At 45.1% G+C, this 25,629-nt stretch overlaps 1 protein-coding gene and 1 long non-coding RNA gene across 3 annotated transcripts in view; one reads left to right on the top strand and one right to left on the bottom strand.

Moving 5' to 3' along the window:
- LOC130145591 (uncharacterized) overlaps positions 1-3,220 on the bottom strand; it is a 67,798-nt gene extending 64,578 nt beyond the window's left edge. For both annotated transcript variants that reach the window (XR_008820615.1, XR_008820616.1), the window contains exon 1: positions 1,770-3,220. This is a non-coding gene — a long non-coding RNA (uncharacterized LOC130145591). The remainder of the gene's footprint in view (positions 1-1,769) is intronic.
- ST3GAL1 (ST3 beta-galactoside alpha-2,3-sialyltransferase 1) overlaps positions 1,548-25,629 on the top strand; it is an 80,610-nt gene continuing 56,528 nt past the window's right edge. Inside the window, exon 1 of the mRNA XM_056330573.1 lies at positions 1,548-1,725. The gene's annotated coding sequence lies outside the window, so the exon portion shown is untranslated. The remainder of the gene's footprint in view (positions 1,726-25,629) is intronic.

Genomic DNA, 25,629 nt, shown 5'->3' with positions numbered 1-25,629 from the left:
GCAGCAAATTCAACTAATTTGCCTGAAGGTATGAGAGTTACCAAGTCAAGAGGGTTACAGAAAGTGTCACAGGTTGGAACTCCTCCAGGGCCCTATCCCACCTGTAGCAAAGTAGCAAGCAGCTCTTGGGGGAAAAAGCAGTGAAGAGCTATTTAATACACTGTTTCCCCCACACAGCAATTCCTTCGTTGATACATTCCTGGTAAAAGAACACTAGTTTTAGTCTTCTGTCATTCCTTTAGATTAAATCCCTTCCAAGCCCTGTTTATGAGGCAGATCATACTATGTTGCTCTGCAGTAACCAGGGCCAGGATTCAGTGGTGGGGTGAGCCCCTGGAAGGTTTTGTACCGCCTTATGCTCCCAAGCAGAAAGCTCAGCCTGTCACAGGTACTCACACCCGACCGCAAATATCTGCGCAGCGCAGTACACGATGTGACACCGGTCTAAATTCACACTTAAGCTTTTACTAATATAACTCTATGGAAACAAGCTCCGTGATGATTGATGACTTGCAGCTCCTACGTAGCATATTACAGCTTCCAGTGGAAGTTATGTTGTGCTGGATGTAATAAAGCAACAACGTGGGCAGTTTCAGTAAGTAGATTAATAACCTATAAACTCATCCTCTTCACAAAGGGAATTATGCACCGGCTATCCAGCACTAAGGAACACTTTTTCAGAGCTCAGGAATACATCCTCCCTGCTGACATGTGCTGCGGTTGTTCGCTGTGCATTTTATGCTGCCTACAAGGGGTGTGTGGGGGTGGGAGGGTGTGGGGTGGAGGGCGTTGGGGTGGCCGGAGAGGAGACCAGAGAGATCATTTGGTTCTTTGGAGGTGCTGTAACCTCCCCACTTGTCTTGGCTCCAGTCTTTACACAGGGACACTAAAAAAGCCAACATTTTGTTGTTAAATAGTTTTAGCAGCCACTTTTTCAGTTGAATGTCTCTGTCTGGGGGATTCTTTAATGATGCTGTATTCTTTTTAATTCTACAGTGTTTTACAGTCACCTTAAAAACGTCTGGTGCTGAACCGAGAGAAGGCATTATTTACTCTGTGCTATTTTATTTTACTGTTATTAATGATACAGCGTGCGTTTTCTCCTCCGAGAAGCACGGGATTCCTTTCCACCTCCCCTGCTGTGACCACCGTCGGGCTCCACGCAGCCCATTTCAGACAGCGGCGTTTCAGGGAGGGGGGACAACACCGGTTCCCGGGGCGGTGGCCCTCCGGGCCGGCCGCGGTGCCCGCAGGGGTTTCCCCCGGGGCCGCTCGGGGGGCAGCCTGCCCCCTGCACCCCCCCCCCGGCCGCGGGCGGCCGCAGCCCCGACGGGCGCAGCCCCGCTCAGTGGCCTAGAGGGGGCGGGGCGGGGGCGCCCCGGTACCGCCCGCCCCGGTACCGCCCGCCCCGGTACCGCCCGCCCCGGTACCGCCCGCCCCGGTACCGCCCGCCCCGGTACCGCCCGCCCCGGTACCGCCCTGCCCGGCTCCGAGGAGGAGCCGGCGGGAGCCCCCGGCGCCGTCCACGTGGCTGGGGGCGCGCTATATGAGCGGGCAGGAAGCCCTGCCGGGGAGGGAAGGGGAGGGACGGGGCGCCTGGAGAGGCTCCGCGGGCAGCGCCGCCACACAGCGAGGCAGCGGCAGCGGCGGCGGCAGCAGCAGCAGCAGCGATCGCCCTTCCCCGGCCATGGGGCTCGCCGGCCCGCCGGCCCCCCGCGTCCCACCGTGAGTACCGCGCCCCCCCCCCCGCCGCCCTCCTCCCCGCTTACCTGCGAGCTCTCCCTCTCCCTCCCGCTGCAAAAGGCGCGGCGGGAGCCTCCCCCTCCCTTCCAGCTCCTCGTTCGTCTCTGAAGTTGTTATTTTTCTAATTAGTCTTGTTTAGAAGCTGGGGGCGGCCCCGGCGGACCTGGCAGCATCCTCCGGCGGATGCCCCGACAGTCTGGCCCGGGGCGGCTTCGCCCCACGCAGCCGGGATTTCCCCGGCGGGGGCGGGCGGCGGAGGGGAGGCTGCGGGTGCCGAGGCGGCTCCGGGGCCAGGCGCACCTCCGGGCGCTGCCCCTGCCGCCTCCCGCTCGGGGGGACCCCCTCGGGCTGCCCCCGGCATCCCCCAGACCTGCCGGCAGGGCCGCTCGGCTACAGGGTGGGCAGCAGCCCGGGGGTCCAGCCTGGCGGAGTCCCGCACCCTGGTGGTTTTTCATTTTTATTTTTATTACCCTCCCACCCCCGGGTAGGCTGTGCGGCGAGAGGGGAGAGCCGGTGTCGCTCCGTTAGAAGAGGGGAAAAAAGGCAAACAGCTGCCTTCGGTATCCACTCACACCTATCTGCTTGCACAATTAATTTCCAGTGGAGTATAAATGACTCATCTGAGGTCAGCAGTTTGGTTGTTAGGTGTGTTTTTATTGCACTTGATATATTCGTCTTCATAGGAAACATACATCCGAGGTCCTTCCTGTAATTGTATTTAGTCTGGCGTAAATGAAAACAAACCCTTAAAAACATGCCTTGATGCCTATCTTTTCCTCTGAAACACACGAGATTTTTGAACTCTTTTTTTTTTGTAATGGTTGGGCTTGTATGTATCCAATACATTGAAATAGCTCGTTCATGTAATTGTAAGCCTGAATTATATATTTGCCTGCTGGGCACACATGTTAAAGGAAAAACCTCCCTAATTATGGATCTTTCAGAGAGATTGGAAGGGTGACAAAGCCCTTGTAATCTTTTGGGTCAATTTTCATAAGCTCCAAAAGCTCCCTTTGAAAAGGAAATTAAATTTCAGTGTGGAAAAGGGACAGGAAATTCAAGGATATAAGAAAAGAAACTTCCTATTGTAGTTTGAGCCTGTCCTCAGGACTTCATTTAAGTTAAAGTGCGGAGTTGCCTTTAACCGGAGTCTTCCTGCCTCTTGGCCGTTGGGAAGACGCTCAATTAGCAGCACACTCCTGTATATTGTTTAGGGGCTTTAGCTGGAGGGGCGGCTCTGTGTGAAGCATCTGCTTGGAAATATTTGGATTGCTGTGCCCGTCAGTGTCCCGCGACACCCGTGCCAGCCAGTGCCTTCTGCAGCTGCTGTGTTCACCCCTCCTCAATTTTTCCAGTCTGCCCCGGGGCTGGCGGGGCTTTGCCCCCTGGAATGCCTTGGGAGAGCTGCTCCCAGGGTGGAAGCTGCACTTGAGGCCCTTTCTGGGCGTATCTGAGAATTTGACAGTTTTTCATCTGTTTGAACACCTATTCGGGTGGGGATTGGGGTGGGGGTGGGGGTAGGAGGGAAAGGTTGGATGTGAATAAAAAAGCTGGCTTTGTGTATTAGTTAAAGGCACTTGTTTTTCTTTGATTATCTTGGAAATAACAAAACCCCACCGCAGGTCCATGGTGAACTCTGTTTCACTCTGTTCCTCTGCCAGTTTCTCACTTCATTTACTCAATTTTTGTGCTGCTGTAGGGTAACGTTGCAGCAGCAGCAGCAGGTTTAAACCCTGTACCTCAACAAAGTCCCGGTCTATGGTCTTTAAAGCTACCTCTGGATTTTTAAAGTACACTTCTGCCTAAGATAAGTTTATTTTACCTTTCTGCTAGTAGCATGTGAGAGCATAGTCTCTGAATGAGAGAAAGATAACAATCCAATTCGTTATTTTTTGGCTTGCTCACCTGGTGCACAGCCTGATCGTGCAGTGGAGACGGCAAGTTGCCCTGTTTCTACAAATTTTTCACACATCCCAGCCAGAAAGGAACTTGTGGCCTTGTTTGCAGTTTTTCTCCCAAACTTGACAATATTAATAACGGTGATGGCATCTCAGTTGTGGAAGGTAGCTTTTAAAACTAAACATAATTTGATATAAGACTTTGTATCTGCTAATCAATTTGCTTTTCTGTTTATGTAAACGGAGCAATTTGAGGGGAAATTGGGGACGTACAGAAGGCAGTTCCATCTTCTAGGTTATAACAACATCTTTTATGCCAAGTGCATTGCAAATGCTGCTGTTAAATGAAATTCGTAATATGTTTTTATTAGGAGCTTTTTAGAAGTATTTTCAAAAGCATGGTGAAGCAGAAATGTGCTTTTAAAAGCAAAGGAAGTAAGAGCGAGTCCAGCTCCATAGCGTTTCTAGTTCAGTTAATCCCACCACTTGGTGGAGCTTTTCATGGCACTGGCTGAGGGAACTGAACAACGATGTATTTTTTGTCTTGTTTCAATACTGTCAGACGCTACAAGTAGAGTTTCTTTAACTTTTTTCTTATACCAGGCTTAATTAATTTTCTATATCTTCTATGTATTCTATACTTTGCTGAAGTAGGCATAGGGTTATTGGTGCTTTATCTGAAACAGCGCGCCCCTGTAGCTAGATGGACTTGAACTGGTGAAATAGGAGAAAAAATTTCTTCCTGTCCTTGTCTTTCCCTTGCAGACCACTTTTTTCTTTTTCTTCCCGCCCCGCCCCCCCCCCCCCCCCCCCCCCCCCCCCCGGCCCCAAAGGCAATGTGATGCTGGCATAGAACATGACTGTAGTCTGGGCACATCCGGAAGCTATTTGATTTCACCTAGGAACGTTTAAGTGGAAGAATTATTTTTAATAGCCAGCCTCTCTTCCAAGATACTCTGATGAAACCTTTCAGTGCTAGCCAGCTTAGCTTTGTACTAATAACTTTGATATAAATATCACTATAGAATATTTGCCAAACAGCCTGTGTACAGTCAGGCTTGCAAGAGGAAGAGAAGCAACTGCATTTTTAACTAATCTGAGATTACTGATATAGGTTAAAACATGACTGTAAATTCCACTGAATAAAGCAAAGTGTGGCAGGGGTTCCTTTTCCCCTCTCAGGTATGTAGTCCTGCCTAACTGCATCAAAGCCTGTCTGTCAAGTTTATGCTATGCCTAAGAATTGCTAAGTGAAAATCCGTGTTATGTCAGAGGTATGCAAGTTAAAAATAACTTAAGGGCTATCTGTCAGCTTACAACTCGTTGTAATTCCACTCCAGCGAGAAAGTTCCTCATCCCATACAGATGTGTTTTCTGAGCACTGCAACTAATGCAAGAGTTGCAGACTGGCAAATTGCTTTTGTAAATGTTGATATTACTCTTAATTGCTGTATTGCCTGTGTCTGCAGACAGACAGAGGCTTTGGCCAGCCTAGGAATGTGGTAGTTCCCGTCTGCCTCTTGAGTTCTGGCAGGTATGGTGCACCTGGTCCCACTGGTGAGATGGATAAATGCCTTTGTGGCCCATCCAGAGCATGTCTGCATCCCCCTCTGGGCTAGCATGGTGTTTGAAGGTTCATTCAGCTCATCGCCCAGTAGGTATCTGCTCTGTATCGCCCAACAGGTACCTGCTCCAGGGAGCTGTGAATCACGCACCAGGCTTCAGGCATCTTTGCTTCTTAGCCATAGTCACTTAGTGCCATTTGAATTGCTCTGAACTATCTGTCCTGGCCTTCTGGAGCTGTTCCAGAAAGATGTGACTCTTCGATGGTTTGTGTCATATTTGAGACCTCAGGAAGGTGGCTTTGATGTCCAGTGCATCTCCAGTAACATCTGAAACCTGTTTGGCAACTGAATTGATCCTGTGGGAGCTGGATTTGGTTTCTGGGCATTAACCTTTAAGTTATGAAATAGATGTTCAATGTAAGTGGCCTCTATTTAGGAATTAAGTTTGCCAGAGAAGAGTTGTCTCCTACCTCACATCACTTCTTGTTCTGGTAAGGGCTCTGGCCCACCCTAGCACTCATTAACAGCAATCACAGAAGAATTACCATCACCCTCCTGGTGGCGTTTCCCACTCTTACCCCAGCCTCCTCTTTCCACTGGTGCCGGGTGTCCCATGCTCTATTTTGTAAGTAGCAAACTCAAGTCACTTTGTGGAAAATGTCCTATAAGGCTTTGAAAAGCCCCTGTTAAGTTGGGCTGCGCAACACCCACAGCTGTGAAATGGCTGTGGATTGTGGCAGATGGGGGGGTCTGGGGTGACAGGGAGCTCTTTTAAAAATAAAACTCCCAATAACACTGGTAGAAGCTTGCTCTGAAGTGTGAGTTAAGATTAGGGATGTCATCAGTTGTAAAGGCTGTAGCAATTGTTAAAGTGCAATTCTGGGAGGGGAAGGAGGGTAGGTAGCAATTCGTTCCTGGCTCTGCTGTGCTTTGAAGTGCTCTTGATTAAGTTGCTTCATCTGGACTGCCGTGTGCATCCTTCCTCCGGGAGAAGATGACTTGTGTCCTGCATATGAGACACCAAAGCCTTTGGGCAGAGAAGGGGTGTACAATTTCAGGAAAGCTGTAAACCTCATAAAACCACAGCTGTTTGTCGGACAATGGCGAGGTATCACGGAGTGCAAAAGAGGCACAGCGTAAATGGTTGTGCCCTGTGTCTGTGTTGCTTGCTCTGAGGACATCATTTCCATAGAGCCTTTGGGTTTTGTACTAGCTTTTCCATTTCTTTGGAAGTCCTTTCTCCCAGCAGGAGTTTCTGATGCAGGCTCAGCCCTCTGTAGCTTTCTGCCCCCAAGGGTTTCAGTGAAGGAGGACTGAGTGGCTGTGGTCGGAGCCCCAGGGTCCAAACATGACCTTCCCCACCTTGCTGGTGCCTGACACGGGACTGCTGCTGGCATGGAGGTGACCACGCATACTCTGGGAATGCCCAAACTCTGAGCCAGATCAGTCCTTGTTCGACCCTTTGGAAGATCATTCTGCAGAGCAAAAACTGGCACAGTGAAGCTGAGGTACTAAATTGATGCAGTTTTAAAATGTCTCTGGACTAGATAATTGCTGCTGACATTTTCCAAGGATCGGTGGACTTCTTTTTTTTTTTTTGGCTGTGGTACACCAACACAAAACAAAGGTTGTTCCTTTTAAAGGACACTACAATATTTCTGGAGGCTGGATCTTCAATCAATGACTTAATCTTACTTATCTGAAATGCTGTGTGTGCTGACACATCACAGTGCTGTACCAGCTCGACAAAGAAATCTAATTCTATCAAATCTGCCAGCTCAGTTAATATGACCCTGCCGGGGAAGCATAAGGCATCACTTCCATTTTTTTTTTTTGTTAGGTAGGAATTGGGTTCCCTATCTCCAGCTGAAATCCAGTGTACCTACATGTGGACAGATTTGGATATATTTTATTTTTTTTATTAAGGTACCTGCTTACACCCTGGCACGCAAAACTGTAGATTAAATCAGAAGATATCATCTGAATATTTGGGTTGAAACATACCAGTTTGAGTCCTACAAGCAGTCCTTTGGGATTAATCTTGAAGCAGAGACCTGTGTTACTTCCTCCTGAGACTTCTACAAAGTCATATGTAAAGAATATGATATATGGCTACCTGCAATTTGAATCGGAGCTGACCTTACAATATTTGTCTCTTTTATGACATCTTACAGTGCATACGAAGCTTTCAGGGTGTGATAAGGGCATCCATGCATAGATCTTAAATTCCTTCAGTCTGATGGGATATAGCGATGCCTTTTACATGACCTGCCCTTGCGTAGGTATACAGGCTGCAGCCTGCATTAGTGCAAGACTTTAGCGGCTAACACTATTGCTTCATGCACCTAATGCTTTCTCTTACTAGAACTTGATTTAAATCAGTTTGTGCAGATGATCTGACTTAGATTTTCCAGTGACAAAACTCAGAAAAATATTGGTTTACATTGAGTCAAAGCAAGCCTCAAATAAACAAGGCAGGTCAAGATAACTATGGTTTTGATCAAGTGAAACATTCTTGCTTTTTACTTTACTTAATCTTAATTCCAGGTCCATTTCAAATTCTCAGGTAGCCAAAGTTAATCATTTTGAAAGGGCCAAGAAGAAAGATTGCCTTCAGAAATGTCAGAATGATTCCTCTGAATTTGATGTGACCTGCAGCGACACAGTGCTGGCCAATAGCAATACTGATATTACACCTGAATTTGGTTTTTGTTTCTTGCTTCTTTGAAACTATTTTTGCATAAATGCAAAATGACTTAAAAGTCATTATTCTTCAGAAGGTTCACCCAGCTTTTCAAGGGCAATTCTGTGCATTTCAAGTAAAGAAAGGATCTCTCCTGCTTCTTGGTCTAGCGCTTATTGGAAGAACTAGGAATCTTCCTTCTTGATCCCTCTCTTCTCATCCCCCACTCCCACATCCTCTGCTTTTCCCCTTCAGTTAAAATTCGTTCTTGTTGAGAAGTGATGACTGTACGATCAGGTCTCCTGTGGCTTCACTGCATCTTACAAACAGATCTGCTGCTCTTCTCAAACAGCTGGCTTAATTTTTACATTTCAGGGTGAATTTTTAGGCTAGAATTAACTTTTGCTTGCCCTGTATCCCTTTAACAAAAGTTCAGCATCAAACTTCAAATGCTAATGCTGAGGGCTACCTAATATCTTGAGGCGTTCGAGCAATAGCAGTGGTGGAAACACAAAGCAGGTAGATCCTAAGTTTGCAGACAGGACATGGAGGCACAGCTGCCGAACTGTATGAGAATGCCATAACCTTTGCAATGAAGTTATGCAAGTTATGATGAAGTTACCTCTCATGATCTGGAGATTGTGCTCTAATGGCAACACAGAAATGCAAGGAAAAATTGCATTGGTCTTTCTAAAAGGTCAGTAGTTAAGCAGACTCTTGCAAAAACTTCTCTTGTCTAGGAAGGCAATATTCAAATGTAAACTGGCTCTTATAAAATATCATATGGAAATCAAAGTCCTCTTTTATGGCACTAAGAGGAGGAAAACAGTTTGGAAGGGTAGAGTGGAGATGCTTTATAAATTTGGCGAAGGGCAGCTCCTTTCTTTTGGGCTGCCAGAAATGCCTAGGGTGTGGCTTACCCACCTAATGGGGACTCTAATGGATCCATGGGGAGGAGGTGCAGCTGTGGGGCCAGAGGATGCAGCTTTGCTTCAGGATCTCACTGCCAGGTGAAAAACTTCCCTCTGCTGACGTTATTCTGATGGCTGCAGCATGGTGATGTGAGGTGCTCATAGAAATACAAACTGTGTGAGACACTGAGAGTTTCTTCAGAGCTTCAGGATGAGTTTTCCAAGTTGCATCTTCATTTCTGACCTTCCTGAGTAGACACCAAAATGTCCTTCAGTCCTGCTGTTCTGGTACCCTTCTGTGGGTTTTGTCCCTCCTTTGCATGTGTTTTTCCTCTCATTAGTCTGTTTCCACATCTGCTCCTGGGTACAGAACAGACTATTTCCACAGCTCCCACCACCCCCATTCCTCTGCTGTGCTTCATCATCTGTGTGCCAAGGTTGGAGTGAACCAAGGCTGGAGAGCTGGTGAGATGCAAACTTTACATCTGAGGACAAGCACAGTGGTGGTGGGAGGACAGACTTGTGGCTAAGAACCTGCGGTGGTCTTGGAGGGCTAAGCCCCCTCCCATCTCAGCTCCTCTGCTCCAGTCTCACCAGCTGTAAATGGCAGTGTTTCAGTTTCCTGGAGGTGTTCAGCCTGGAAAATGCATAGAGACTCCAGTAAAGGTATATAAACATTATCCTTTTGATCAACAGCTTGATTTTGAGTTGGGACTCTAACAGGAAATCTTCAACCACATAAACAGAAGAGCTTTAGAGATGGGATGCTGGCTTTAGCAATTTACTGTCTGCCACTCCGAGTAGTGCAGTCATCAGAGATGTGCAAAAGCACTGCCAATGCGACAAAAATCACCTAAACTTCTTCTTTGTCTGCTACAACGAGGTTATCACCATAGTGCTGAAAGATCATGCAGTTTGGTCCTTTTTCCATGTGGCTGTTGGTGTGCTGCTTTTGCTTGCCTGGTTCCTGAGACCTTATAGAGGAACATAAAGTGTCATTGACTCACTGTGGCTGTCAGAGCAGATTTTCTGTGAATATCGCAAAAATATGCAAAAATAGATATGCAGAATTAAAAACTGCTTCAGACCAGAAATGATAGAGCAAAAGCCTGTATCATGGCAGCAGAATGTGTGAAACGGCAGCAGCTACCCAGCTCTGTGATAAAACTGGGAATGATGGAGCATCGCCATCCTGCCATCTCAAATGGCCACTGCATTAGCCTGCTAGGGCAGCAAGATGTATGTGCAGTCTGGGAGACAACCTAATAAAGAAAACGCATTAAAAAGCATACTGATTACAGAAAAGCTTTGCTCTAGACCACCAGGTTGGGTTTGACAGGACCTGTTTAACTATACGCATAGTTGTGCGCAATATTCAGGTGTTTCTTGGCCACTTTTGAGAAACTGGAAATGTTTCATTCACCTGTACAATACGTGCACTGTACAGTACTTGAGGATGTTGGAGAACTGTGATGCATATTCCAGACTAAGGAAAAATAGTGACTTAGGTCACTTACAAGTGGGAATTTCACTCAAATTACAGGAAATAACTGAGACACCTACTTCTATTTTTCCCAATGGTCCTTTAAAATCATGGAAATTTTCAGAAAAACCCCACTATATGTATGCATATATATATAGGTCCTTGAACAGTTGCTGTGATTTCACAGAATCATAGAATGGTTTGGGTTGGAAAAGGGACCTTAAAGACCATCTAGTTCCAACCCCCTGCCATGGGCAGGGACACCTTCCACCAGCCCAGGCTGCTCCCAGCCCCGTCCAGCCTGGCCTTGAGCACTGCCAGGGATGGGGCACCCACAGCTGCTCTGGGCAGCCTGGTGCAGTGTCTTACCACCTTCACAGTAAAGAATTTCTTGCTAATATCTAATCTAAATCTACCTTCTTTCAGTTTAAAACCATTTCCCTTGTCCTATCACTACAGGCCTTATTAAAAAGTCTGTCCCCATCTTTCTTATAAGACCTCTTTAAGTACTGAAAGGCAATATGTTCTCCCCAGAGCCTTCTATTCTCCAGGCTGAACAACCCCAACTCTCTCAGCCTAGGAGAGGTGCTCCAGCCCTCTTGATCATCTTTGTGGCCCTCCTGTGGACTCATTCCCACAGATTAATTTCCTTTTTATGCTGGGGGCTCCAGAGCTGAACGCAGTGCTCCAGGTGGGGTCTCATGAGAGCAGAAGAGAGGGGGAGTATCGCCTCCCTTCTTCTGATGCAGCCTAGGATACAGTTGGCTTTCTGGGCTGCACATACACATTGCCAGGTCATGTTGAGCTTCTCGTCAACCAACACCTCCAAGTCCTGCTTAGGGCTGCTCTCAATCCCTTCTCTGTGCAGCCTGTTTGGGATTCTGCTTGAGATTGCCCTGACCAAGGTGTGGTACTTTGCACTTGGCCTTGTTGAACTTCAGGAGGTTCATGTGGGTTCCACCTCTCAGACCTGTCAAAGTTCCTCTGGATGGCATCACTTCCAGGGTGTCAACTGCACCATACAGCTTGGTGTCCTCTGTGAACTTGCAGAGGGTGCACTCGATCCCGTCTTGCCAACACTGACGTTAAACAGCACCAGTCCCAACAGCAGCCCCTGGGGAGTGCCCCTCAGCACCGGTCTCCACTTGGACATCAAGCTGTTGACTGCAACTCCTTGAGTGCAACCATATAGCCAATTCCTTATCCACCGAGTGGTCAGTCTGTCAAATCCATGCCTCTCCAGTTTAGAGCCAAGGCTGTCACTTGAGGCAGTGCCAAATGCGTTGCACAACTCCAGGCAGATGATGTCAGTTGCCCTTCCCTCACCCATCAGTGCCGTAATCCTGTTGTAGAAGGCCATCGGATTTGTTAGGTGTTGTTTGACATAAGGCTCACAATTCATACAGTTAAATTACACCAAAAAGATTTGGGTGTAAACGCCCAGTTAAGACACTGATTTTGTGTTCTACCTGGGCTTCTACAAAAGCACTGTAACTCTGCTGCGTAAAACGGCCAATGCTTCAAACAGAAATAAGCCTCAAGCAGCTGCGTAAGTGGTTGTAAGGCCAAAGAGCAAGGAGGCAGGAGATGGATGCTGGCTGTTAAAAAAATACAAGATTGTTGAAAAACACAAGGTGATACAGTAACTGCTGAAGTGGCTACAACGTTTGGGAGTAGTAATGAAACAGAAGAGTTTAGATTAAGTTGCCTCCCTGCAAGGCGGGACTCTCGTGTCAATACTAACTTGAGTGTAAGCATTGGCAGAGGATGTTGCTGTGTAATTGCAATTAATTTGGGGATTTTTTACAGTAGGGGAAAAACTGGAGGTTTGGATGGAGAAGAATTGATAGGTTAGGATGAGCGTCCCTGCTTATTCAGAGGGGGATGTCTCTGTTTCACAGAGCATGAGGGAAGGGGCTGTTTGTTTCTCCCTCTGCTGCATTCTGACCCACTGCGGGCATAGGAGAGGGGCTCAGTTGTTGTGCTTCATTTCTGCTGGCTTAAAAGGAGGACACATTTTCTTTACCTGTAAAAGCTCTGGACAAAGAATGCTAGATAAAGCTAAAATTTTACCAGATTAAGCCAGAAGCGCTCAGGTCGGTTGCTGCCTCTATTGTTTCTTGGAGAAGAGCTTTCCCCACCCCAGTTTAGACAGTAGCCCTTTTCCCCTGTGACTTAAACTACCCAAGTCCTGTCTGTGGGGACTGTCACCACAGTAACTGACAAATAATCCTAAGATATCCTCCCCATTTAAAGTTATTCTTTTTGAAAAAGGTCAGTTGTCCTATGGGAACAAGTCTGGCCAAGAGTTAGATGTTAGCGCAGCAGAAAGCGGTCCTTAGATCCTCCTCAGGCAAGCTGTCGGGGACCCACACATCCAACTTCTCCTCTTTTGTGCGTGTGTGAATTCTTAAAGAAGCTTTGCTGAAGATGTCATTTCCCTGATTTATTTTACCACATAGGAACTTAGAGGCTCTTTGTATTTTATGGAAAACAAACAAACAAACAACCCAGCACAGCTTCATTTTGGAAAATGGTATTTCGTCAAGGTGTAACACTCCTCTGAGGTTGTTCTCAGAGCTGCTAACCATACTTTTCGGTTTGGAAAATAATGAGTCTGCCTGTTGTCTGCCAGTAAAAATTGTACACTTTCACTGTCTTGCTTGGAAATTTACTGGCTGTGATGCACAGATGCAGAAGATATTGGGGTGCGTCCTCGGTGAGGAGCTTCTCATGGAACAGACTGGAGGTAGAACAAGAAGACCCCAAGGCAACCTGCTGCACTTCCTATGGGACTTTCAGGCTTGCTTGGCAGAGGTGCACACACTGAGGGTGGGATTACTAGGGTGGTGTGTAACCTTTCCCACTCTTGGAAGAAATTGACTGACTTTGCAAGATAGCTTTTCCACAGGGTGAAACTGGGTGCCATTGAAACAGGTGCCGCCTGCTCCTGCACTGCTGGCATCCTCCTCACTTAAATAGTGAAACGTGGCATTCTGCCATCGTGCCTGAGGGTCAAGCTGAGGGTAAAACCAGGCAATACTTGCTCATTTTGAAGAGTATCTCCTTCACAGATCCCTCACCTCTACAAAGGGAACTGTTTCAAATTTGTTAAAGCCTGGGTGCCTTTTTTACTTTTGTATCTAATCAGGTTTCATTTGATAAGTGTAGCTTGTAGAGATGGAAATTCTGTTATTAGGGCACTGACACTTTTCTGAATATTAAAAGCCTTCTTGCTTTTATAGCTGTCAAAATCAATCTTTCAGCTCTCCCCTTCCAGCTGCCATGCTCTCTTGGGAGCTGATTGCTGCTCCTGAGCAGGTATGTGGCAGCCTCACTTCGGCTGGCACGAACACTGTTGACTTTCAAGCACGTTAAGGTGTTTCCATATCTCAGACCAAGTGCTGTGTTTTCTTTTTAATCCTGTATTCCATCAGCAACAAATGCTGCACGACGGTTTCACCTTTCTCCGAAAGAGAATACAGTTGTGCGCAGTAACCTTGAGTATAGACTTATCATATCTAATGAGCTCATTAGGGCTTCATCTGCTCATTACCTGGGGACCGTTGAAGGCAAGACCAAAATATCTTACAGAGACAGAGTGGGTAGCATGCTTCCTTTTGAGTCAGCACAGGGATGTTGCTCAGCATGTGTGTGTGAATTGATTGCTGAAGGTGTCATCTGCTTAATGAGACTTACAAAGCTTGTGACTTCCCATAATCTTTAAAGCACTTGTACGAACCGGCTTGTCAGTGGTAGTTTCCTTACCCAAAGCCAACAGGACTCTTCACTCTGGATCTCAGAGTACTTAGAGCCATCAGTCATTACTGCCCAAGGGTGCAGCTGAAGGTAAAGAAAGTTTTCTTTCTTACCAAGTTACCCTCCGCTTCTCAAAGGACATAGGTGTGGCAACCCCATTTATAGCTCCTATTGAATTTCAACGTCCTGTCCAAATTCACTGGGCTGTGAGATTGTCCCAAGACTTGTTTTCTTCCTCAAAGGCCATGAGATAAGGGATCATGGTCAACAGTACATGGTAAAACATTTCAAAGCTGATGAGTGTTCTCTAAGGCATGCAGCAGGAACCTGCACAGTGACTTGAGTGCGGGGAGAGTTAAATTTTTAATTTTTTTCAGGAGGTGCGAACAAAGCAACACAACTGGCATCTAGAATTAAAGGTGGCTTTCAGGCTGCTTGGTAGGGTGTTTTGGGAGACATAAATGATACAAACATCATGACAGAGAGACTGAACTACTCCGCATCAATGAGAATAGTATTTATGCAGGCTTATGCTATCCTTCTCAGTGGGTAGCTTCCTGGTTCCCCATCACTTTTGAAATTTGTATCTTAATCTAAATAGGATGGAGACTTACACCTTAGCCTCTTTCACTAGGATTCTCTACATGCACACTCAGTGTGGTATGTGAGCAGGGATGTACCACAAGGACGATGAATGGCAGAAGTTATATCTTTTTGATATAGTTGTACGGTGATGCACAGTTTCATCAAGGTGGTGACTTGGCTTTTGATCTTATCTAAAAATAAGCAAGGTACTCACTGCCGTGTTTGACTTTTTGCTGCTTGACCTTTCAAAGGAGATGGTGGCAGGGGAAGGACACAAATGACTTTCAGATGATGTTGCATTTGTTCATAACAATGCTGGAATTCTTGTTAAGATGCTTCCTAAGGATGTTACATGCATCTGGCAAAAGCTCTGTGTATGTTTTCCTTTGATATAGACCCAGAACCAGATGCTGCAAATCAAAGTAATGAAATGTGCTAGTTACTTGTAAAAGATGGTTATTGTGGTTCATTTCATGGTTCGGGGGTCAGGAGGGCTCTTTATACACAACTTTGCTCTGCCTGTGTAATTTGAAGTTTTGGGGGTTTTATTGTTTGGTTTTTTAAATTTTTTAATTGCAAGGCCTATTTAATAACTCCGTAGGCAAAACTCTTTTGCAATGACAAATGTCTTCTGTTGGGTGTTATCAGCAGCACTTGCTTTGCTCCTCAGCTCAGAGTGCTTTAGATAGAATGGGAGAGGGGCAGACTGAAGGAGAACCGCTTTGTACTTAGCAGAATTAGAATAAGCCCAGCAAGCACATGGTTTGTGCTTAATTCCAAAAGCCTGAATCTGATCTTGCTCCTATAATCTCTAAAGGGATTATTCCTGATTTACATCATGCTGAATGAAATCAGAATCTGGCCCAGAAAGCCTATTTGTACTTCAGACATTGTCTCAAGGCAGCTGACCTGCAAATATGAAAAAGCAGCTTGGCTTCCCGCAAGTTAATTGTTTAAATTTGTCAAGCTAAGTGGACTATAGGTTGTTTAGCAGGGTTTATTTTAAACTAAAGACTCTTTATCCAGGAAACTGTATTGCAAAATCTCAGGCTAGAATCCGTTTACCTCTATTGGACTAATAAGAGATGGTAATCAGAGAACCCTCTTTGGTACAACACAGTACTCTATATTTGCATAGTACCTTTAGTCTGGGGATATTAAATAACTTCTTCATTGCGATTCTGGAAGTTATTCAGCCAGACAAGTCTCTTTAATGACTTACAGTGTCTCTGGTTGCTAGCCATGAAGTAAAAATAAGCTACTACACTAGGTCTCTGGTCATGAATGGCATGAAGAGGTCTGCAACCTAGAATGGGGTGAAGCTGTTAACTGAAAAAATTGGGTTTCTGGAATAAAGGCTATGGAATACTTATCTGCTGTGAAGAAAATTGATCTTTATTTTAGTACAAGTTCAGTTGGTGTTTGCTGAGACAAGTACCAAAGAAGGCAAATGTATGGTTTTGGGGTGGGCAAGCAAAGGTTGTCTTTAGATCATCATGGCAAACTCCTTTACAGCCCCAAACCGATACACTTTTTGTTTACATTTTGGTTGTCTACATGCTCATTTTTAAAGCTGTGTTTATTGTTGTTGTCTGTACTGTGATAAAAGAAAAGCTGAATACACCTTTTCATAGGGCTGCTCTAAAGGAAACTGTTACATTATTATACACCCATGCATATTCTTAAATGAACAAGTCACATTTGTCATTGCTGCAAAACACAGTTCTGGTGTAGTGACACACTTGCACAGTGTTTGAATTACCTGAATGCAGCCGTATGTCAGGGAGCGAGATGGGTGGCCTCACATGATGGCCTGCCTTTTTCTCTTTGAAAATTTTATCCTTGAATTCTGTCATCAGCTTTGATTTCCCAGTAACTGCCTCTTTGCCATGACTATTTGAGATGCTCCAAGCTTTAAACTACAGTAGTGCTATATAGCAATCAGGGTTGTTAATATTTATAAATGCTAAAAGCGTGGGAGACGTGAGTGACTGAATCAAATGTTTTAATTGCTTTTTTGGGGAAGAGATGGTAAATGGCTGGCTCAGCAGACTAGCAAGGTGTATTCACAAAGGGAAATGACAAGGCACGTACAACAAATGATGAACATACGAGGGAGGTTATTTAGATGACTGTGGAGGGTCCTGTTTTTCTGGACCATAGGATACCTACAGCCCGTAATTCACCCAGTGTAGTGAAAAATCACTGAATTCTGGGACACTTGTCAAAAAGGAAGATTTTGCTCACACTGGTTCAGTTATCTCATACAAACATCTGCTCCTGCCACCTTTTCCTGGCTGAAAGTATGGCTATGACGTTAAATATATTGAATGAAATTTGAGATGCACAGCTGTTTGAATGGAGAATACCTTTACTTTTCTTTACAATGAGTAAGGAAGTCTGCTGCTTCATCGAAGGCATACTTTAGCTTTATTGCTAGTTGCTCCAAGTTGTTAGCCATGACTAATGTAGGCCCTGCCTGTCTATCAGCAGAGACTGGAGGAGCGAATGACTGTATTCCTGGAGAAAAGACTTCATTGATTTAAACTGAAATAGCTGGAGAGTGATGCTCTGAGGAGTCTGCATTAAAAACAAAAAACCCACTTGGCTTTGTGTCTATAGTTTGTATAAAGAAGCCAGAAAACTGTGTAGCGAGCTCTCTGTATTTTTCTGTTTTCCACAAAAATACATCATCATCATCATCTTCGCAGGTCTTCACCTCTCTGCTTTTCCACATTCACCTGACATAAACCAGCAGTAGAGCCACCTAAGTAAATGTGCGATTTAGTGGGGGTATGAAACATCCTGGTTAACCCTGCACCACTCAGCAAAGCTCTCCCCTCCTGCGTCCTCTCCCCTGCAGCAATATGTGCATCAACCTGGGTTCGCTTCAGCAAAAAGGAGTGATGCTGGAGCTTCCTTTGCAGCTTTTGCCGTTTGATTGAATCAAACTGCTCTAAAAATTCTCTCCATCTGTATCCCCAGTGTAGGGTGAGCGTATTTTTTCCCCTATTCATCTCTGTTCTCATCTGGTCCCACTAAGGCGATTGCCACAGCAGATGTAGAGGTAGAGAAATGTCCAAATACACCACATGCCAGATATAAACTATCCTGCCTTACGGAACTGGTTAATGCTGTTTAGCTGACATTTCTGTTATGCAGGAAAAAAGCTGCATATTATTGGCCAAGCACTTCATAATCTTCTGGTATTTCTAAAATGGATGCCAGCACTTGGAAATATTGAGTAATTTTTAATTGAAGGGATATGATCAGTAGGTGATTAGTTTATGAAGTGCCTTGAATGTATGCTGTGTTGTAGAGACAAGCCATCTGGAGCAAGCCTGTGGTTTAGCTTCTGTAATGAGTACCCACGGACTGCAATGCCAGAATGACCAGCTTTATTACGTCAATGAAGATCTTGAGTAATTCAGTTCATTTTCACAGACCTAAATGAACTAACACGGCAACACAATTTGGCCCAAACTTTTAGTTTAATGCACTTAATTATTATACCAGGATCATCAATGCATTTTCTGGTATCCTTAATATAACCAGCCACTGCAAATCAAACTATTGCCTTCCTTCCTATGCAGCTTTTACCAAATTTGCCAGGTTTTTACCCCATTCTGCCTGGATGAGCAGTGTTGTTTCCTTACGTGTTTCTTGTATTTGCTGCTCCTCTAATCTGCAAGCATAGTCCTTTGCCTCTGATCGTGGGTGGGCTGGCAGGATCGAAGAATCAGAATCATAGAATGGTCTGCCATAGAAGGGACCTTTAAAGGTCATCTGGTCCAAGCCCCCTGCAGTTAGCAGGGACATCTTCAACTAGATCAGCTTGCTCAAAGCCCCATCCAGCCTGATCCTGGATGTTTTAAGAGGTGGGGAATCTATCACCTCTCTGGGCAATCTGTTGAAGTAATACTGTCTCACTGCTGGGGGTTACTGGGCAGAAGAGTCACATCATAAATCTGTCTCTGTTACAAAGCCCATAGCTTGCATTGCTGCAGGGTACCTGGGTGGCACTTTCACTGGGTACCTGCAGCAGTGGTGTCTGTGTTGCCAGTCTTGTAGCTGCTGGAATTAATTACTCTAAAATGAAGATTGATTTGCAGTATCAGACCAAAATTAATCCTCCCTCTTCCTGAAATTATCATTACACAGTCTTTTTGCTGAAGTCCAATCCATCATGGTGATGTACAGTGTTAAAACTTGAATCCAAAGTGCTGCCTTGTATCCGGTGTATCGAGGGGTGTAGGCAGGAGTGAGGAAGTGACTAAAAGTGGCTGAAAGATTAAAAAAAAATCCTTGAGAATGCTTTGATCTGAAGTTGAATATCTGTGCTTTTAGGAGGGCACAGTCTCTGCATGTTACTAGATGTATTCTATTTGATGTGCTAAGATCAAGGTGTCCCAGCCTTTAACTGCTCATCGGGGCATCTTATCTATATTTTCCCTCTTAATTTTTCCCTTGTGCTTAAGAATTGTTTTTCCCTCTTGTTCTGGGAAACATTCTTATGCAAAGCCAAATCTCCTGCAACTCAAGCAAGCTGTTTGTAGTACAACAAGAGCAAAGAGGTGCAGGAGTTTTGGCTTTGTATAAAAACACATCACCTATTTTCTTTTCCTTCCCCCCCCCCCCTTCTCCAAACTTGTTATAAAGCGAGTGGTACTTCAATGAAGCATTTCATGGAGGGGAAAAAAATGGCAACTGCTATGTCCTGTAGATTGTTCCCAGAGCCCTGTCAGAAAGATTATTTACAGATTAAAACCCTTACTGTTTCCTGTGTCATTGCAAAGCAAATAATGAGCAGGACTTGAAAAACTGGTATCTCCCAGTTTGGAGTACCAGCGCCTCTCAGAACATCAAGCAACTGTGCCAGCACTTTTTCATGGTACCAGATGACTAAATTTCATAGCAGATTCTCCCCCAATTTAATGCTGCTAATGACTTGTATGTGAACAAGGCAAAATGGAAGCAGAAGTTTAAAATCTCAGCTTTCGTATTTGAACTTAAACAAGTCTGTACAGGAAGAGTCTGTTGGGAAGGGAAGCATCAATTTAAAATTGCCAAGTTTTTCAGGTTTTATTGTGATTTCCCCAAAGCCATGCAATCCACGGCAGACCCAGGAATAAATTGCAGGAATCAGGTTCTTGCTGTAAGCACGGACAGACAGCACGCTCTGAACGCTGGCACGTGAAGAGCAAGCTAGCAGTATGTCTCTTGCAGCAATAGGTGAGTCACTTGGGTAATTCTTTTTTAAACAGCAGAATTGGATTCATGCTTTGAGCAGCCTCACACAGTCAGAGAGGAATAAACGTCTGGTTAAAACCTTGTGTTTCATGTCATTACCACCTTCTTCCTTCTTCCCCTGCAGTAACAATGTGTCAGTCGATAACAATGGGAAGGGGAGCTGTGCTACATGGAGGAATAATAAACGCTAGCAAGGTCTACATTGCGAAGTCCCAAACTACAACAAGAAAAATGGGAGTACCTCTCTTGCCTTCTGATATACAAGAAAGAAAAATAGAGGCAGGTTTAGATGAAGCATTCGGGCAAGCTGAGCACAGCTTGTCCCTACACAAGGTACCTCTTGGAGCAGGTGAGGAGAGAGAGAGAGATACACAACTATCTATCAACCCATCCGTGATCAAGGGAAAACACTCCTGGCTGACTGAAATCTGTATTTTTGAAATGTCCAGAACATGTCTGTAACACATCCTTCTGATAGAAGTCTGAATCACCAGCCCCGAACTGCACTTTCCAACAACAGCTGGTAACACTTGTCCCCTCTACCTGCAGCACTGCTATAGCCACTACTTTGAAAAGATGGCTTTCAGTGACAATACTGATCTGAGATTATTCTTAACTAGTGTATAATCACAGGCTGAGCACTGGTCACTTAGAGTTTCAGGGAAACAAGATAAACATTTATCTTTGTTCCAACAAAAGTCCATGATACGGTCTGTGATTCCAGCCTTTGAAAGGGTCCTGTTCATAGAGATTAGGTAAACAGAGAGACTGCTCATTTTTATCATGAGCAAAAGGGGATAGACTTTGTATAGAACAGTGCATTGAAGGCAGGATTTCATTTCCATCTCTGCTGTAGAAGAGCTGGGAACTCTACTTCGGTGTGGTTTTGCCGGCTATAAACCATAGCTGATACTTTGCACCTCCTTCACATCTTGTCTAGTTTTAATTAATATTTCTTCTCTCCTTTTTTAAAAAGTGCTGTCACACTAAACGTTTTTGGAACGCAGCTGGATGGGTCTGCACAGTATACTGGAGTACTGGCATTCCTTAGGCATCTGCCCTTGGAGAGCTGAAATGCAGATGGCTTATTCCATGGGGATGTCACAGATGCTCTAAGTAATGAAGATTTACATGAAACCTTTGAATGTTTGGTATAAGGAGACTCTGGTAGGATAAATAACATTATGCGCTCTTTTTTCTCTCTCTTTAAGCATTCTCTGTGTCCCATGTTGTACAAATATGGTTGTTGAGATCTTAAAATGTGCCAAAGTAATATTCCTAGAGTACTGGTTTGGATGGGGAAAGGGTAGTTTGATGCTTACTTGATCCTAAATATACTTATAAAATAAAGGTATCTTCCTTTTGCTGGACAGGTCGTTTATGATGCCTGAGCTCTCAGTATATGAGAATCTTAACTAAACGGTTTTGGTTTTGTAAGCTACAACCTCGTAACCCTTACTATACTAGACGAGAAGATTGACTGTGCCTCATTTTCTGTGAGGCTGCCCAGAGCAGCTGTGGGTGCCCCATCCCTGGCAGGGCTGAAGGCCAGGCTGGACGGGGCTGGGAGCAGCCTGGGCTGGTGGAAGGTGTCCCTGCCCATGGCAGCGGGGTGGGAACTAGATGGTCTTTAAGGTCCCTTCCAACGCAAACCATTCTGTGATTCTGTGATTAATAGCTCTTGATAGGTAGTAGACATGGTTGCAAATGACGGGATGTGGTTGGCAGTGTGTTGAGAGTAGGTGTCCCCCAGCAGGATTTGGTGGCCTTGCTTGTCAAAGAGGTGTAATATCCTTGCAGTAGGTATCAAAGTGGGATTCTGCTGGCTGCCTGCCTGTAAAAGCAGAGGTGAAATCCAGCCATGATGACCCTTGAGTGGTGAAGGGTGCATGGGTACGGGAATGAATCCGTTCAGATGCACATTAGCGCCCCACAGACCACATTTTGGAGGGCTGCCAGGCACAGAGCAGCTGCAAAGGTGTCAGCCTTTCAAACAGAAAACTTTGGTGGGTGGAGGAATTACTGCTGCCCAGGCAACTCTGTAGTCTCAGGTGCTGTACGGACTGCAACTACTCTGGTACCTACTCAGAGATGTTATACTCTCATGCTTCACTTGACATGCAGTGGTGGAGAGTGGAGGGAGACGCTACTACAACAGCTGTATCTTCTTCTCTAGCAAGATGAAATGTGGAACAGTGTTACTTCTGTCTCCTCTTGGTCACAGCACTGGGAAGGCAGATGGAGATGTGGCAATTGTACCCGTGCTGGGGAGGGTGGGTTCAGGTTTGCAGGGCTTCCCAGTGGTGGTCGCTCCAGTACCTTTTGTTCCGAGGCACGTCTGTATTCTTCACTTCTGTGGCTTTTCAAGCAAGGAAGCGCTGAGAGTGCTGACCTTCTGGGTGTCCTGGGCTGGCGGTGAGGGCAGAAAGGCTAAGGGAAAGCCATCGGAGTCAGTGCTCAGAGCAGCCAAGAAAACAGGAAAAAAGCCTGGCTTTTGGGGTTCATTTCTTTAGGAAGTACACTGCGAAGCAAAACCATGTGGGATGGCTAAGATATGAAAAAAAACCATGCTGGTGTTTGGTGACAAGCCCTGCCTGTCAGTGCTGGGGGTAGGGCTTGGTTTCTACATCTCTCTCCAGGACTTGCACACATGTGGCTTTCATAGGCAAGACTCCCACTCCCTCTGTCCCCTCTCACTGCTGCTGGCTGCCAGAGCAGAATTGATACTGGGAATAACATGCTGCTGCGACTCCATAATTTAAAAATGACCTTGTAAAGGGGAGTATGTTCTCCAGCATTGCCAAGGGAATTGGAGCTTCATTTTCTTCTAAGAATACTCCAGTTTCTTTTAATTGTAAGAAAACTGTTCCCCTTGTGAAATGAAAGGGAATACATGGAGGACAGGCATGGGGAGGCGGGAGTGTTTTTCTGTGCTGGGAATTTGCTTAGGGTGCAGGAGATCACTGTGGGATGCATCCAGCCGAGTGCAAGCATCTACAAGGCATGCACTGCTGTCAGAGCTGGTTATCTATTCTCCTTGTATAGGCTGGTAAGCGAAATAGGTACTTTAGCATGTGATAAGTCTCATTTTAGAAAAAGCATTAGAAAAAATAGGCTCTGGAGGTCGGACTTCATCCTTGTTGACAATTAAAGAAGCCCTGATGGCTTTCTCAGGTCTTGAGGTGTAATGTTAGATCAGATGGGTCCTGTCCCAGCATGGCTAGGAGTGAGATCCCATTAATCTCCGGGGAGGTTACCTTTACTAGGGATGCAAGTGCCAGAGAGCAGAGGCTGGGACGTCTAAACCAAGGCAGCTAATACTGGCTTTGTGATTTTTCTTCCGCTGTGGAGAGTTGAAACCCTAAGGCTGTGTCCATCAGGTAAAGCTGGTGGGAGGCTTTCAGAGGCCAAACACTACTGAGTTGTCTGCATCCTACTGAATGTAAGTGAGAGCTGTTCCCATGTGCTTCTTTTATACCATTAAAAATAATATTTGTTTCATTTGTTTCTATTGAAAAAACATGCAGCACATAAGTGTTGTCCATTGTAGATGAGTGTGAAAGAAATTAAGAAGCTTATTTATGGTCCAAAATTGACAGGATCTGTTCCTCTTTCTGTAGGAAGGAAAAAAAATATTACTGGTCTGATTGACTCAGAGCTGCCCTGCAGACCCCTGGACCCACGTTCTTTTTCATAAAAGCTTACTACATATAAACAAAGAGTCAAAACCCAAATAATCAACCATTCTAAGATGCACGGCTTAGCTGAAAACTAACCCAGCTGGTGTCTTCCCTTTGCATATACCCCCTGTACCTTCTCGTAGATGAGAGGTCCAGACTGACCTGATCCCAGGCACCTGCACGTGCAGTAAGTGGATCCCTTTCACAAAGTGTCTGTTTTCCACATGAGAAAACAACTTCCTCAAGTATTCAGTACTTGGCCTTGTCCCCCTTGAAAGGATGCTGTGAGCCCTCTGCCACAGGGCAAATGTTAGATTTTTTTTTTTCTGAAATAAAAGAATAGCAACATTTAAGTTCCAGTGAGGCACTGCTGCTTTGTCAAAGTCTAGTTGACCCTGAAACGCCACTGTGCTACAGTTTTGAGTAAGCCAGAAAAGCAGGATTTCTGGTACGCCAGATGTTGTATCTTGTGCTTTGAGCTGTGTGGCTATCTCCAAAAGGCTGAGGAGGAAGTGGCTTTTGCTGTCTTAAAGAGCCTTTCACGACTTTCTGGTGGTCTTTTGAAGCACCAATTGCTGGCGATAACCTGGGGATTGGAGTTTCTCCTGCACAAATCTCCTGCAACTAATCAGTTGTCATTTCTGTGGCAATTTCCCTTTGTCCACACTGTTTAGATGCTTCTGTCAGATGTAGGAAAGGATTCATGAGTTCTTTTTTTCACTAGGATAGCTGTGCTGTGTATGCAAGACACAGCTGATACTGTAACACATTTGCCTTTAATTTGATAGCCCATTGCTCTTACACGTGTCCACTGTCATTGCAAAAAAAAGTGCTTTTGTTGGTTTTTCCCAGGAAGGCATGAGGGCACACAGAAGTGAAATTTCTTTAGTACAGAAACTTAATTTCTTTCCTCTGCTAATAACTAAATAAGTAAAAGAATAAAGCTAAAAATATTGGTCATTCTCTAGAGAAGTAAAAGGACTACTGCCTTGCAAATGCCACTGTGGGATGTGAAAATATGATTCTCGTTCAGAAGATTTTGGATTGTAATTCTGCATCGCACCTCTGCTGCTCGGTGCACCGCTCTGTGTCTCTCTGTGTGTTCAACTCATAATGTTTTGGGTGTTTGTGACTAGTTGGACGGCTATAGCCTTAGATGTGATCTAAAATCCTCTGAGACAGTGACATACTTGGAGGCAAGGAAAGATGTTGCTAAAGAGCACATGATGTAACTGGAAAGACTGACCACAGAAAGCCCAATTGTCTGTTAGAGGCACTATTTTCTTAATTACCCAATTTTGGACATTCACGGAACTATGTAAAAAAACCTAAACAAATAGCTACTAAGTTGCGGACAGTTCTTTTGAGGTCTAAAATGACTTTCAAAATACAGATGCTTCCAGAAAAGCAAACCAACCAACATTTACTGTATGACATTTTAGCAGGCTGGGTTGTTTTGTTGTTTGGTTTGTTTGTTTGGGTTTTTTAATTTTAATTTTGATAGCTTTTAAATCAAATATTGCCTTTCAGGTTACTGTGAATGCTAAGTCTACTTCACAGTGATGCTTTGCTTATTTGCAAGGTTTGTGCTGAACCGCTCATGAATATCTGGTGTCGTACAGTCCCCCAAATTGCTATCTGCCTGCGTGCAGCTTTGCATTGGGGTGCCTCTCTGGTGCTCTGGCTGCTGCTGTTTCTCAACGCCAGACCTCAGGGAGTGACAACCTCTCAGCACAAAGCTGCTGCCCTGTAGTTCTGCTTTTGCATTGTCATATTCCACATTTTCTTAACCTTTTTTTTCCCTTTTGACTGGCTGCTGCTGGCCATGCTGAACCTGTGTTCCTGATACGTATCTTTCACTACCCTGAAATGTCATGCACAGGAAGCATCTGGCTGTTCCCCTGCTGCACGGGGCATTCTTTCAGTGGATTATCTCGGTTACATTCTGCTTCATTCTGGCACAAAGCCCTGAAAAAGTCATTTGACTAACTCAAGCTCTCTGCAGATACAGATCACCCATCTCTTGCTGCTTTTGAGCCGCAAGTGATTCCTGCTGTGTCCACTTGCTCGGA

This window comes from Falco biarmicus, chromosome 3 (genome assembly GCF_023638135.1).
Source record: "Falco biarmicus isolate bFalBia1 chromosome 3, bFalBia1.pri, whole genome shotgun sequence".
NCBI lineage: Eukaryota > Metazoa > Chordata > Aves > Falconiformes > Falconidae > Falco > Falco biarmicus.
This window is presented reverse-complemented; position numbering and strand designations above follow the sequence as displayed.